The sequence below is a fragment of the Rutidosis leptorrhynchoides genome, chromosome 5 (assembly GCF_046630445.1).
Source record: "Rutidosis leptorrhynchoides isolate AG116_Rl617_1_P2 chromosome 5, CSIRO_AGI_Rlap_v1, whole genome shotgun sequence".
Taxonomy (NCBI): domain Eukaryota; kingdom Viridiplantae; phylum Streptophyta; class Magnoliopsida; order Asterales; family Asteraceae; genus Rutidosis; species Rutidosis leptorrhynchoides.
The window spans coordinates 374,468,002-374,482,806 of record NC_092337.1 but is presented as its reverse complement, the minus strand read 5'-3'; positions in this window follow the sequence as shown (position 1 = coordinate 374,482,806).

Below are 14,805 nucleotides of genomic sequence, written 5' to 3'. Positions count from 1 at the left end.
ATGTTGTTAAATTATTAAAGTTCATGTTTTAATTGTGTTACTAGTATCACTAGCTTCGTTATGATGCGTAGGTTGATTAAGAAAACTTCAAATACATGATTTGTGATTTTTGTGAATTTTGATTAGGGTTTGATGAACTTGAAATGAACTTTTGATACTTTGAATGCCATGAAATGTTGTTAGTAAGTGTTTAGTTGTATTGCATGAGTAATTACCTTCGAAACGGCATATCACATGTGTGGATTGGATTCCCGAATCATGTAATGCATTTCAAGAACTTGAAACTTTGAAAATGGACCTTGAATGACCACTTGGCTAGAAATCAGTTATTGTAAATGATGTTTTCGCTTGATGAAAAGTAGTTAGTTGTGTTCCTTGTCAAAATACCTTTCCGATGATATAAGATACATGTTTTGGTTGTTTGCGGGTCATAAATGGTGATTGTTTGAAGTTAGGTTCGTGCATAAAACTTAAAAACTGCCAGATTTCTCTGCACAGGTAATGGCGCGGCGCGCCATATACCCGCGCGGCGCGCCAAAGTAGGCTGTCCAACTTTGTCCATTTTTGGAAAATGTTTGCTATGCTACGCACCTCCGATTCACATGAGACTTGTTCTAACATGCTTATACATGAATAAAAACCTCAGAAAAATAGTTCGGGACCCGACCCGAACGTGTTGACTTTTTCGTTGACTTTGACCGACCAAAGTTTGACTTTTTTGTCAAACTTAACCAAATGATTATGCAATCTTTCTAACATGATTCTATACTTATATCTTGCATGAAACTTGACTATTTGAATCACATGCTACATAATCGAGTCGTAACGAGCCATAGGACTAATTGAACACCTTTGACCTATCGTGTTTATCGTTATTGATACAACCTATATGTTTAGGTCAAGACTAGCTTTGTCTTTGCACGCGTTTACTTGTTGAAGTACTTTATTAACTCTTGCACTCAAGGTGAGATCATAGTCCCACTTTTACTCTTTTTGAACTTATATTTGGGATGAGAAAACATAAACGATTCTTTTAAACTAAGTGAACACAAGTACAGGAAAACAAACATTCTACATACGAGTTTAGAATAAAAATCCTCAATTCGATTATCATTAGTTACATTTGCAGTGTGTAAGTGTAGGCGTGAACTTATGTTGTATGGCCATATGGGTTTGACAAACCCTCATCTAGGACGGTTCGCTACCGTCTACGGATGAAATATATTTTCGAGAAACAGTGTTGTTCTAGCACTATGAATGGGGTATCAACGGACGGAACGTTAAGCCTTGATAATTGGGTGCTCGTGAATATTAACTTTTAGAATGTACTACTACTTTATCAATGTTGCAAATCTTGTGGTTCGACTTACTTTTACTCACTTACTTATTTAAACCTATGATTTCACCAACGTTTTCGTTGACAGATTTTCTATGTTTTTCTCAGGTCTGCACGATATGTGAAACATGCTTCCGCTCATTATTTGATACTTGCATTGGATGTCGAGTATACATGCATTTCATGAAGCGTCTTTTGACTTTATTTGAAACCGTGTCGCCTAGATTTCATTTGTACTAATAACTTTGTAACTTAACTTTTGGATGAACAATTCTTGTAAACTTGGGAAAAATCTTTACTTTAGAAATGAAGGCGACATATTTTGGTCAAACGTTGTCTTAAAGACTTATGAACATGTAATGGGACCTACGTAGACGACGCCGTCACTTGACGATTTGTCGGGGTCGCTACAAGTGGTATCAGAGCTTTGGTTGTAGGGATTTAGAGTTCATTAGTGTCAACCCCGAGTCATAGGGTACATTAGTGAATCTAGACTACAACCGGCATATAGACTGAAGTAGGAATTACTTGATTATTTGTGCATTATACTCGAACTCTTTTATCATATCTAACTCGTATTCAATCTTGATCTTACGTTGATAAATTTTGTTGACGCGCCACCTTGACTTTATGAAGTAATGTTAAATGCACATGTGAATCAGGGTAATATAATTTCCGGGATTATATTACGGTGATTCACAAGAACGTTCCGACATTATGACATAAAGAATTTAAGGCGAGTCAAGGAAAAATTTTCTCTCTATCCTTTTTCCGTATCACGGTTAGTATTGTTGAAAATACTAATCAACGATATTCTTGTGTCATGAAGGAACAATGGCTCACCAAGGTCAACACAATACTCCTCTCGAAACTCTAGAACAAGCTCTTCAACAAATGATAGCCACCGCCGTGGGTGAGGCCGTGGCCGATCACTTTTCCAACAACAATAATCAGGGAGCCGGTAATTCAAACGAGGGGTGCTCCTACAAAAGCTTCATGAAGTACAACCCTCCCACTTTCGATGGAACCGGGGGACCAGTTGCTCTCACCTGATGGTTTGATCAAACGGAATCCGTTTTTAGCATAAGCGGTTGTCGAGACCGAGATAAGGTCAAATTCTCCACCCTCACTTTCACCGGTGTTGCTCTCTCATGGTGGAACACGTACATACGATCGGTGGGTATCTGTGATGACCCGGAAATTTCCGACCAAATTTAAACTTTAATCTTTATATTATTCTGACACGATAAGCAATGTTTGTTAAGTTGAATCTCAAAAATCTTAAAATGTGTTCATACATTCATTTAACCTTGACCAAATTACGATGATTCACGAATCATTATAATTAAATAGGAATATATACGTGTATATATATGTGTATATTATAACTTGAAAACGTTAACAAAGTATTAGTAATAATACTTTACATGATCGTATTTGCCAACGGAATTAGAAGATAATATCAAATGATTGATTTATCAGATACATTGTACGATTATAAGTCTCTATTGAGAGGTCCACTATGATTTAAGGAATCTGTTCTTTTTAACAATATTCAGAAAATGGTAATTATCATAAATAGTATTGAAAGTATTATTATTAATAATATATTAATTAATAAAATTAATAAAGGAAATATATTGTTACACATCAAATCAGTTTGTTATGTTTTTCTAAATTTCCCCGAGAATTAATATCCACAATCAAGACAAATCCTCCACTGCTCCTAATTGCATATTGATTGAATGATTTACTTAATTATTATGCTTTCTGTTTTAAGTCCCATTCACAACCACCAAACAACTTTTTCTACCTACTTTATTGTTTCTATATTGGAAAAATCATAAACCCATTTCATATTATTATTCCATCCGTGAATTTAGTACAATGTGATTGATAAATTAAATCACTATGTTTGTTTGTTACTAACTTTCTTCAACTGAAATATATATTGATATATAGATATAGACACAATATACATGCAGAGTAATATAGATATACATATGATTATTTATATATAAAACTCCATCACCTCACTCTCTCCAAAAACCCTCTCCTTCAACATTTCGGTTAACCACCATCACGAACCACGGTTAACCACCATCAAGTAACAACACTTCAGTCACCATAACCTATCACGATCCACCACCATCGTCAACTTTCTTTTCGAACCAACAAACAAGAATCATCACCATCCTTGATTCACCACGAACTACCACTAAGTCGATCACCATATTCATCACAAACAACCATTAACACTTCTCTAATATAATTCTGATTGTTTCCATCCGATAACAAAACACATCTCTTGCTCGATATACTGCTACTATATTACACTTATCTTTTCTAATGTTACACTTATCTTTTCTATTTGAATAATCACTCAACAGCCACCAGCTTCAGCTGCTACTGTCTCGGTTAAGAGCTTGATCAACCACCTCCTTAATCACCACTCCACCACTCGTTAACCATCGACCTCTTCCACCTCAATTCTCACGATCACCATGTATAACCATCGTATTCTCTTTACTATTTTCTATTTCTGTTTAATCCGAACACCAAACCAAACCACAACCTCCATCTCACTCTCTCTAACTCACCATATATCTCTCTCTCTTCTACAAATCACGAAACCCATTTGTTTAACATGCCAACTAATTGAAACTGTTATACCGGTTGCTGCTACTGCTATCGTTATCTATTTTTCTGTTTTGATTAGGCTATGACTCCCACTATGCTAAGTTTTAATTATTCTTGTACAGCTGCAAATTTCGGTTTGTCTTCCTTCTTAAATATACACGAAACCCATTCAAGGATATTGATGATGGTGAAGATAGAAAACGAAAATGAATGATGATGTATAATAATGATAAACGTGATGTTGTTGATTGTTTCTTTCATATTCCTGATTAGCTAGAACCAAAACCCCACTTGGTTAATAAAATTATTCTATGATGATAAAGACGTTACATTTTTTTTTCCTTTCCAGCTGTATTCCTTTTCTGATAGAATATTGTTAGTGGGATGTGACGAGGGATTGAGGATGGGAACGTGTAATAGATTACAAAGCCATCAATCTTTTATGGCTCCTTATACTATAACCTGAATCAGCGAACCACAGATTGGGCCGAGTTATTTGAATTGTTAGAAGTTAATTTGGGCGGTGATATTTATGTTGTTGGGTCGTAGGTATCAATTTTTCTATCTTGGGCCACTAATTGCAAAAACTACCGTCTTTATTTATTTAGTTCGTGTTTGATGATACGTTAGTAAATGAGATGAAGCTTATGGTGATTATGATAATGGTTATGATATTAGATGATGGGATGATGACTGTGAAACGAGAATAATGATATCATGATGATAATTAGGTGATGTTTAGATAAATGATTATAATGATAATGATGATGATGGAGGGACGATAATGCCAGGATTATACGGTTTGATTAATTTTAGATGAAGGAGGAGATGATAGCAGACAGATAAACTAGTTATATAGTTTTGATCGGGGGTTAAAACAGATATGAAATAACATATCGATGGTTTGGGGTGTTGGGGTATTCGCAGGGTCTTGAGTTCGATTCTGACCTGCAACATTTTTTTTTAGTTAAACTACAACTTTGGCTAATTAAATAGGTTAGTTAATCTTGGGTTGTGAAATTGTTAATTGGGCCGTTAATTGCTGTTGGGCCGAAGGTGTTCTTTTGGATTAAGCAAGATTGGGCTTGGAAAATGATTTAGGGAGAAATTGAGGTAATAAATATACGGGTTATATATTCTGTGTAGTGATATAAAATCAGAAAAGCTGAATGATTCAGTGGTTTAGTGTGTTTTTGTTATTCGAGAGGTCATGGGTTCGAGCCTGGGCTGAGGCAGTTTATTTCTTTTTGGAGCTTATCTTGAGCTTATCTCGTGAGGTAGTATTTATTATTACTTTTATTATTATTACTATCATTATTTTTATTATTATTATTATTATTATCATTATTATTATTATTATTATTATTATTATTATCATTAACATTAAAATTGACATTTTAATTAAAATTATTATCATCATTAGAATTATTATTGTTTTTATCATTATTAATATTATGATAAGTATTAACATTTTCCTTATCATTATAATTATTATCATTATTAGAATTATTATTATTATTATCATTATTACTATCATTACCATTATTTTCATTAACGCGAGTTTTATATAATTTCATTTACATTATTTTTATTATCATTAATATTATTATTATTATTATTACAATATTATTATTACTACAAACATAATAACATTATTTACATACAACAATTTTGATTTAATAATATAATACTAATTATATAGATATGTATGTATTGGTATAACTATATATATATATAAATATTAATATATAAAATAAATATATATATAACTTTTGAAATAACAAATAGATTACTAAATTAAATAAGTAATATACACAAACTAGTTTAATTATTATTACATGTTAATTATACGTGTTAATATATATATAATGATATAGGTTCGTGAATCCGAAGGCCAACCCTACACTTGTTAAATGTCGTTATATGTATTTTTACTACAAAATACAGTATGGTGAGTTTCATTTACCCTTTTTTACTCTTTACGTTTTTGGGCTGAGAATACATGCAAATGCTTTATTAACTGTTTTGCAATATTTATATGCGTGAGTTTCATTATTCCCTTTTTAAATGCTTTTGCAATATATATTTTTGGGATTGAGAATACATGCGCTTTTATAAATGTTTGACGAAATAGACACAAGTAATGGAAACTACATTCTATGGTTGAATTATCGAAATCGAATATGCCCTTTTTACTAAGTCTGGTAATCTAAGAATTAGGGAACAGACACCCTAATTGACGCGAACTCTAAAGATAGATATATCGGGCCCAACAAGCCCCATCCAAAGTACCGGATGCTTTAGTACTTCGAAATTTATATCATGTCCGAAGGAGGATCCCGGAATGATGGGGATATTCTTATATGTATATTGTGAATGTCGGTTACCAGGTGTTCAATCCAGATGAATGATATTTTTGTCTCTATGTATGGGACGTATATTTATGAGAAATGAAAATCTTGTGGTCTATTAAAATGATGGAAATGATTATTTATGCTAAACTGATGAACTCACCAACCTTTTGGTTGACACTTGAAAGCATGTTTATTCTCAGGTATGAAAGAAATCTTCCGCTGTGCATTTGATCATTTTAAAGATATTACTTGGAGTCATTCATGACATATTTCAAAAGACGTTGCATTCGAGTCGTTGAGTTTATCAAGATCATTATTAAGTCAATTATAGTTGGATATATTATGAAATGGTATGCATGTTTGTCAACTTTAGATGTAATGAAAGATTGTCTTTTCAAAATGAATGCAATGTTTGTAAAATGTATCATATAGAGGTCAAGTACCTCGCGATGTAATCAACTGTTGTGAATCGTTTATAATCGATATGGACTTCGTCCGGATGGATTAGGACGGGTCCTTTCAGTATCGATGAAGCCCACACACTCCCTTGGACCGAATTAAGAGAAAGAATGATCACCGAATATTTCCCGCGTGATGAGACTCGAAGGCTCGAACAGGGACTAAGAAATTTAAAAACGGTCGGGAATGACCTCGAAGATTATAATCAACGGTTTGCCGAACTAGCCTTAAGTTGTCCGAATCTCATGACTCCCGAGTCCCTACGAGTTGAACTTTACATGGATGGCCTCCCTAAGAGCATTCAACACGGGGTAATGACATCCCAACCTACTAACCTACAAGAGGCTTTAACAATGGCCCGCCAAACTTTAGAAGCCGTGAATGAAATGGAAGCGCCGGCACCAATGGTCGAGAACCAATCGAGCGGCAATAAAAGAACATGGGAAGCCTCTCAATCAAGCAACCACAACAATAACAACTTCACCAAAGAGCCCATTTCCCCCGGCGGCAAGAAAGGGTATTCCGGAAGTCTACCATCTTGCAACAAGTGCCACAAACATCATTATGGCGAATGTAGCAAACCATTTTGCAACAAATGCCACAACCGTCATTATGGTGAATGTGGTAAGTTAATTTGCCACCGGTGCCAAGGAAGGGGTCATATGGCCAAACATTTTGGAAGTTCCACCCCCGTCACTCAAAAGGGACCCAACACACAAAAGTCGGTCACTTGCTACGCATGTGGCTAAACGGGTCATTTTAGGAATGAATGCCCAAATAAGAAAATCAACCCCAACGCACGCCGTTGAACTTTCAACATCGACACCTAGGATGCCCGAGACGACGATGGACTAGTCATGGGTACGTTTCTTCACAACAAACCGTATATTTCATACTTATTCGATTCGGTTACCGCTAGACGTTTTATAACCAAGGCTTTGACTCGTGCTCTTTGCACTCCACCTTTTCCCCTAGATACTATTTAGGCAATTTAAGTGACCAACGGAAAAATATTGAGTACCTATAAATTTTATCGGAGGATATACGTTAAACTTATTGGGTGGATAATTTGAATTGTGACTTGACACCTATAGAACTAAGGAGCTCAAAACCTATTCGTTAAGGAGAAATTGTTTCCCTACAATTATGTATAGATTATTGTGAACTAAGTAATTTTCGGTTGGAAACCGATACCCTCTTTCTCGTATCCATGACCTCATGATTATTTACATGAATCTCGCGTATATTCCAAATCGACCTCTGTTCCGATTATTATCAATTGAGAGATTAGGGAGAAGATGTCTCCTAACCCGCTTTTAGAACCCGCTACAATAGTTGTAAACTTCTTTTAGTACCGTTCGATTATCTAGGCCTCCGCCCGTATTCATAGGCCTCCTGAACCGCGTTTGTAAACTTATCTAGATGAATCCGTTATCGTATTTATAGATGATGTCTAAACCTATTCAAGTAAAGAAGAAAATGAACGACATCTCCGTCTTACGCTCGAACTCTTGAGAAAAGAGCAATTCTAGGCCGAATTCTCCAAGTAAGAATTTTGGTTAAACGAAGTCCAATTTTTAGACCATGTTGTTAGTGGTCAAAGTATTTCAATACATCTCGTAATTGGAACCACACGTAATCGGGAAACCCTCACGACTCAAACTTGTATTCGTAAAATCTTAGATCTCGCCGGTTATTACTGAAAATTCATTTCCGACTTTTCTCGTGTTGCTCGTCCTTTAACCTCGTTAACTCACTAAGGGAAGAATTAAACCTCTCTGTGTCTGAACTTTGAACGTGATCATTCACACCAACCTTACTAGCCAAATTTGCGAAGCACAAGATGGAACTCAAATATGGAAATATTTCTACGTGAACGCCTGAAGGGCATACTCTCTCAACTCGAAATCAACGAAACTGAATTTCGTTATTTTAGCACGAAAAATTTGAATACTTAATCATGGACCCGATCAACCTCCTCGTCATCACATGCCATGTTACATAACTCTGTTATCTCACCGTTACCGTCTGATATTACTGGAACTTAAGATAACACCCAATCCAAGGATACTTCTTTCTTTTTTTGACTTATCGTCCTCATGCTCCTGATACGGCCAACTACTACTCAACTCCGAACTATACAACTACGTGTACTATCTCGTTTCCCACCCAGTCTCAACATTTGACCACTAGATGCGCGATATGGCTACCTCAAGGTATAAACTCATCCTGTTCTAAGTCCTCATTTCACTCCTATCTTTTTCATTCGTACTTTCGTATAAGGAAATCTTTTATTCTAAATTCTCCATGGAGGGATAGACTCTTCAAGTTACACTGGTATTCGCCACAAGGGTGAATAGTCCTAACGAACATTTCCAGAACCCGATAAGAAACTTGCTGTAGCGAACGTTTTCAAAAATCGATAAATTTTCCGCGGCGCGGGAATCCTTGAGAACCAAAAACTTGTCCCAATCAACGTTTTCGAACCCTAACTAACTTGTTCGAGCATATCTTAAGAGATTCTACTCCCACACGGTGTACCATTGTCAACTACCTCGGATCGAAATACTCGTTTCACTTCTAATTTTACAAGAAGCCTTAGAAATACGTTTAAACAAGAGTACCACGTATCATCCACAAACTGACAGAACAAGCAAACGTACGACTCAAATCTTGGAAAGACATGTTACAAACTGGTATTGTTACCTTTAGTAGTTCCTCTTACAACGACAGTTACCATTCGTGTATTAACGCCGCACTTCCGAAACCCTATATGACCGCAAATGTCATACCCCTATTCGTTGGACTAAAGCATGTGGCAAGCAAATCACCGAATCCAAACTCATTCAAGAAATAACAATTGAGATCGTTCAAGTCCGAGAAGGACTCAAAACGACCCGTAGTCGCCAAAAGAGCCATACCAATATGAGATGAAAACCTCATGAAATCCGCACCCTGGAAAGGTGTAATCCGATTCGGAAAAATCGAGGAAAGTTATATTCACAATATTGATCCTTTCGAAAATTTGGGGCGTATTGGAACCGCTTCCTACCGTTTAGAACTTCAGACTCAATTAAGTTTCTGTTTACCCTACGTTCCATGTAACAAACTTAGAGACGTGTCCTACGGAACGGGAACGTGTTATTCTCCTAGATAAACTTACTATTGATGACAAACTCCCCTTCATGGGAAACTGGTTGAAATTGTGGATCGTAAAACCAAGTCTTAATACAAACTGAAATCTCGACTGTCAAAATTCGTGGAAATGCCCAAGGACATATCTTCACCTATTCATAGCATCGACAACATAAGGTCTCGAGTAAGGGACATCAACTATTACTTCCAACTAAATTTTGGGACGAAATTTCTTTTAAGGTGTGGGTAATGTAACATCCCGCATTTTTCCGTTAAATTATTTTAACGTCCGTCTTTTTATTTTAAAAAAATATCTTTCGTTATTTATATTCGTAGTTTCCGTTGACTAACGTTCATAATATTTCCCGCTATTTAATTATATCATCACTCGGTTACTCGAGCGTTTTAAAAATATTCGTTTAGTTAATTCCCGCACCCGCTTTGAAACTTGAGGGACTAATCTTGGCACTTGGCCAAATTTGGTTAACTAGTCACCACCACCACCACCCATTCATTTGATTCACCTCCCACCATTTTTATTACTTCCATTTTTACTCTCAAATATCCAAATCCTAAATTCATCATCTAAATCCGGATCAAGAAGCAAACATCAAAACAAATTACATATTTGGAATCCTCCCTTCATCCTCTTCGACTTGATACCAATTTCATCTCATTTGGGTAACTTTCTAAAATTACTAGATTTTGTGTTCTTGATGTTTTTGAATTATAAAAGTGTTAATTAGTGTCTATGGCTCGTGTATAACATGAATATATGTTTTGTTTGTTCGATTTGTTGATTTGAGTAACTAGTTTGAACACTTGAAAATGGGTTTGCTTAATCTTTGATTTTGGAAGATTAAATGTTGTTAAATTGTTAAAGTTCATGTTTTAATTGTGTTACTAGTATCACTAGCTTCGTTATGATTCGTAGGTTGATTAAGAAAACTTCAAATACATGATTTGTGATTTTTGTGAATTTTGATTAGGGTTTGATGAACTTGAAATGAACTTTTGATACTTTGGATGCCATGAAATGTTGTTAGTAAGTGTTTAGTTGTATTGCATGAGTAATTACCTTCGAAACCGCATATCACATGTTTGGATTGGATTCCCGAATCATGTAATGCATTTCAAGAACTTGAAACTTTGAAAATGGACCTTGAATGACCACTTGGCTAGAAATCGGTTATTGTAAATGATGTTTTCGCTTGATGAAAAGTAGTTAGTTGTGTTCCTTGTCAAAATACCTTTCCGATGATATAAGATACATGTTTTGGTTGTTTGCGGGTCATAAATGGTGATTGTTTGAAGTTAGGTTCGTGCATAAAACTTAAAAACTGCCAGATTTCTCTGCACAGGTAATGGCGCGGCGCGCCATATACCCGCGCGGCGCGCCAAAGTAGGCTGTCCAACTTTGTCCATTTTTGGAAAATGTTTGCTATGCTACGCACCTCCGATTCACATGAGACTTGTTCTAACATGCTTATACATGAATAAAAAAATCAGAAAAATAGTTCGGGACCCCACCCGAATGTGTTGACTTTTTCGTTGACTTTGACCGACCAAAGTTTGACTTTTTTGTCAAACTTAACCAAATGATTATGCAATCTTTCTAACATGATTCTATACTTATATCTTGCATGAAACTTGACTATTTGAATCACATGCTACATAATCGAGTCGTAACGAGCCATAGGACTAATTGAACACCTTTGACCTATCGTGTTTACCGTTATTGATACAACCTATATGTTTAGGTCAAGACTAGCTTTGTCTTTGCACGTGTTTACTTGTTGAAGTACTTTATTAACTCTTGCACTCAAGGTGAGATCATAGTCCCACTTTTACTCTTTTTGAACTTATATTTGGGATGAGAAAACATAAACGATTCTTTTAAACTAAGTGAACACAAGTACAGGAAAACAAACATTCTACATACGAGTTTAGAACAAAAATCCTCAATTCGATTATCATTAGTTACATTTGCAGTGTGTAAGTGTAGGCGTGAACTTATGTTGTATGGCCATATGGGTTTGACAAACCCTCATCTAGGACGGTTCGCTACCGTCTACGGATGAAATATATTTTCGAGAAACAGTGTTGTTCTAGCACTATGAATGGGGTATCAACGGACGGAACGTTAAGCCTTGATAATTGGGTGCTCGTGAATATTAACTTTTAGAATGTACTACTACTTTATCAATGTTGCAAATCTTGTGGTTCGACTTACTTTTACTCACTTACTTATTTAAACCTATGATTTCACCAACGTTTTCGTTGACAGATTTTCTATGTTTTTCTCAGGTCTGCACGATATGTGAAACATGCTTCCGCTCATTATTTGATACTTGCATTGGATGTCGAGTATACATGCATTTCATGAAGCGTCTTTTGACTTTATTTGAAACCGTGTCGCCTAGATTTCATTTGTACTAATAACTTTGTAACTTAACTTTTGGATGAACAATTCTTGTAAACTTGGGAAAAATCTTTACTTTAGAAATGAAGGCGACATATTTTGGTCAAACGTTGTCTTAAAGACTTATGACCATGTAATGGGATCTACGTAGACGACGCCGTCACTTGACGATTTGTCGGGGTCGCTACACTTTTCATCATATGCGCTGCGCTTTTCATCATATGCGCTTTTCATCATATGCGCTTTTCATCATATGCGCTTTTAATCATATGCGCTGCGCTTTTCATCATATGCGCTTTTTATCATATGCTTTTTTTATCATATGCGCTGCGCTTTTCATCATATGCGCTTTTTGGTGCTACATAGATATTTCCCATTTCCGATTATCATTGACTGATAATCATATCCATTATGATATATATCAAAGAAACTTAACAAATTTCTCTTTGATTTGGGAGAAAACAAGGCATTGTTTATCATAAAATCCGTACCATTTGGTAATATGAATTTTTTGTCTTTTCCGTTCCTTATATCAAGTTTGGAAGACCTGATATAATATTTATAATTCCTTCATTTGATTTAAATCAATGAAATATTTCTTAGATTTGATCATAGGGTGTATGTTATCACTATCTGCAATACACAGGTCTTTACCATTTAATTGATGTTGTATTTCAGCAGGATACATACTAAAACTTCAAATAAGATAAGCAAATAATGAGTTATATTTCAGCAAGATAATCAAGTTATATTACCTGCAAACAAGTTACAATCTGAAGTACATAAAATATGACACTTAATAAACATATGCGTTATTGTCTAAAACCATTTATTTATGATTGATACATAACAAGCTAGGCATCTTAGAAAATTCAAACCATTCAAGTCTCAAGGTAGCTCAGGGTTTATTTAATCAAGATTTTTCAATAGATTCACTCTCGTTTTCTTTTCTTTTGGGACTTATTTGTAGAGCTAAACAAGATGTTCCTGTATTCAAAAAATACTAGACTGATGATCCACATTACCAGATCATTAATAAGAATCTCTGGGATTCTTATAAGAGCGTCTACTAACATTTTCAATTTTATTATTTCATGGATCACCATTATTTCTTGATAATTAATATCGTATCTATCTTTGAGTATTTTCCATAATACACTTGGATCTTCGATCATATAATATGTAGATTCTAAGGACTCGTCAATATGTTTGTTAAGAAAAATACTTGCTATTGTTTTCTCTTGTTCGGAACAATTGTTATTTTCATTCAGGGTTTCTAAAATACCGATTGATTCGAGATGTTTTTCTACATTCATAACACATGTTAAGTAGTTGTTCCCACTTGATTCTAAAGGAGCAAATTTAAGCCTTTTTCAAATTCGACATTTTCTATTATCAAAAGATGAACAACATAAATCATAATCATACTCAACTTCTATTCTTAGACAAATAATAAAATGAAATTAGAATCATTTTAAATTCATAAGTAGCAAACAACAGAATAATGGCATGATTACAAATGATAAAACCACAAGAGCAGGATAGAATATAGGTTCACCCCGTGGTATATTAGCAATAATGATGATAGTTAGTATGACTAATACAATAGGAAAAATCATTCTTGTGTGAATCATCTTTACAAAAAAAAACTTTTTGAGAATGGTAATCTGAGAAAATGAAGATTGATTTGTGAAAATGTGAAAACGAAGATGTTTATTTTATATTTAAAAGATATAGTCGTTGTAACGTCGTCAGTTGACGTTAACAACCGTTATGTATATATGACCGTTGTAACGTCGTTAGTTGACGTTAACGACTGTTATGTACTCGTTGTATTAATAATAATTTTAATAAAAGAATTTTATTAGTACACATACGATTACTATAAATACATTTAGTATAAATACGTTTAGTATAAATACGAAGATTAAGAGAATAAACATATTATACATAAATAATAAATTTTAAGAATAAACATTAGTATGCATGAAATAAATAATGATTAATTGCATAAGTAATCATAAATGTTAGATAACATAAATATAAATGTTAGTGAAGTTAAGAGTTAGTTTACAGAAATATAATTCAGGCGGTATAACCGACCATATATAATTTAAATAACATAAATATAAATGTTAGTGAAGTTAATAAAAGTTAGATTACATAAATATAATTCAGGCGGTATAACCGACCATATATAACTTAAATAACATAAATATAAATGTTAGTGAAGTTAATAAAAGTTAGATTACATAAATATAATTCAGGCGGTATAACCGACCATAAATATAAATGTTAGTGAAGTTAATAAAAGTTAGATTACATAAATATAATTCAGGCGGTATAACCGACCATATATAACTTAAATAACATAAATATAAATGTTAGTGAAGTTAATAAAAGTTAGTTTACAGAAATTTTAATTTTACTTATGATAATAATATTTACCTTACTAATAA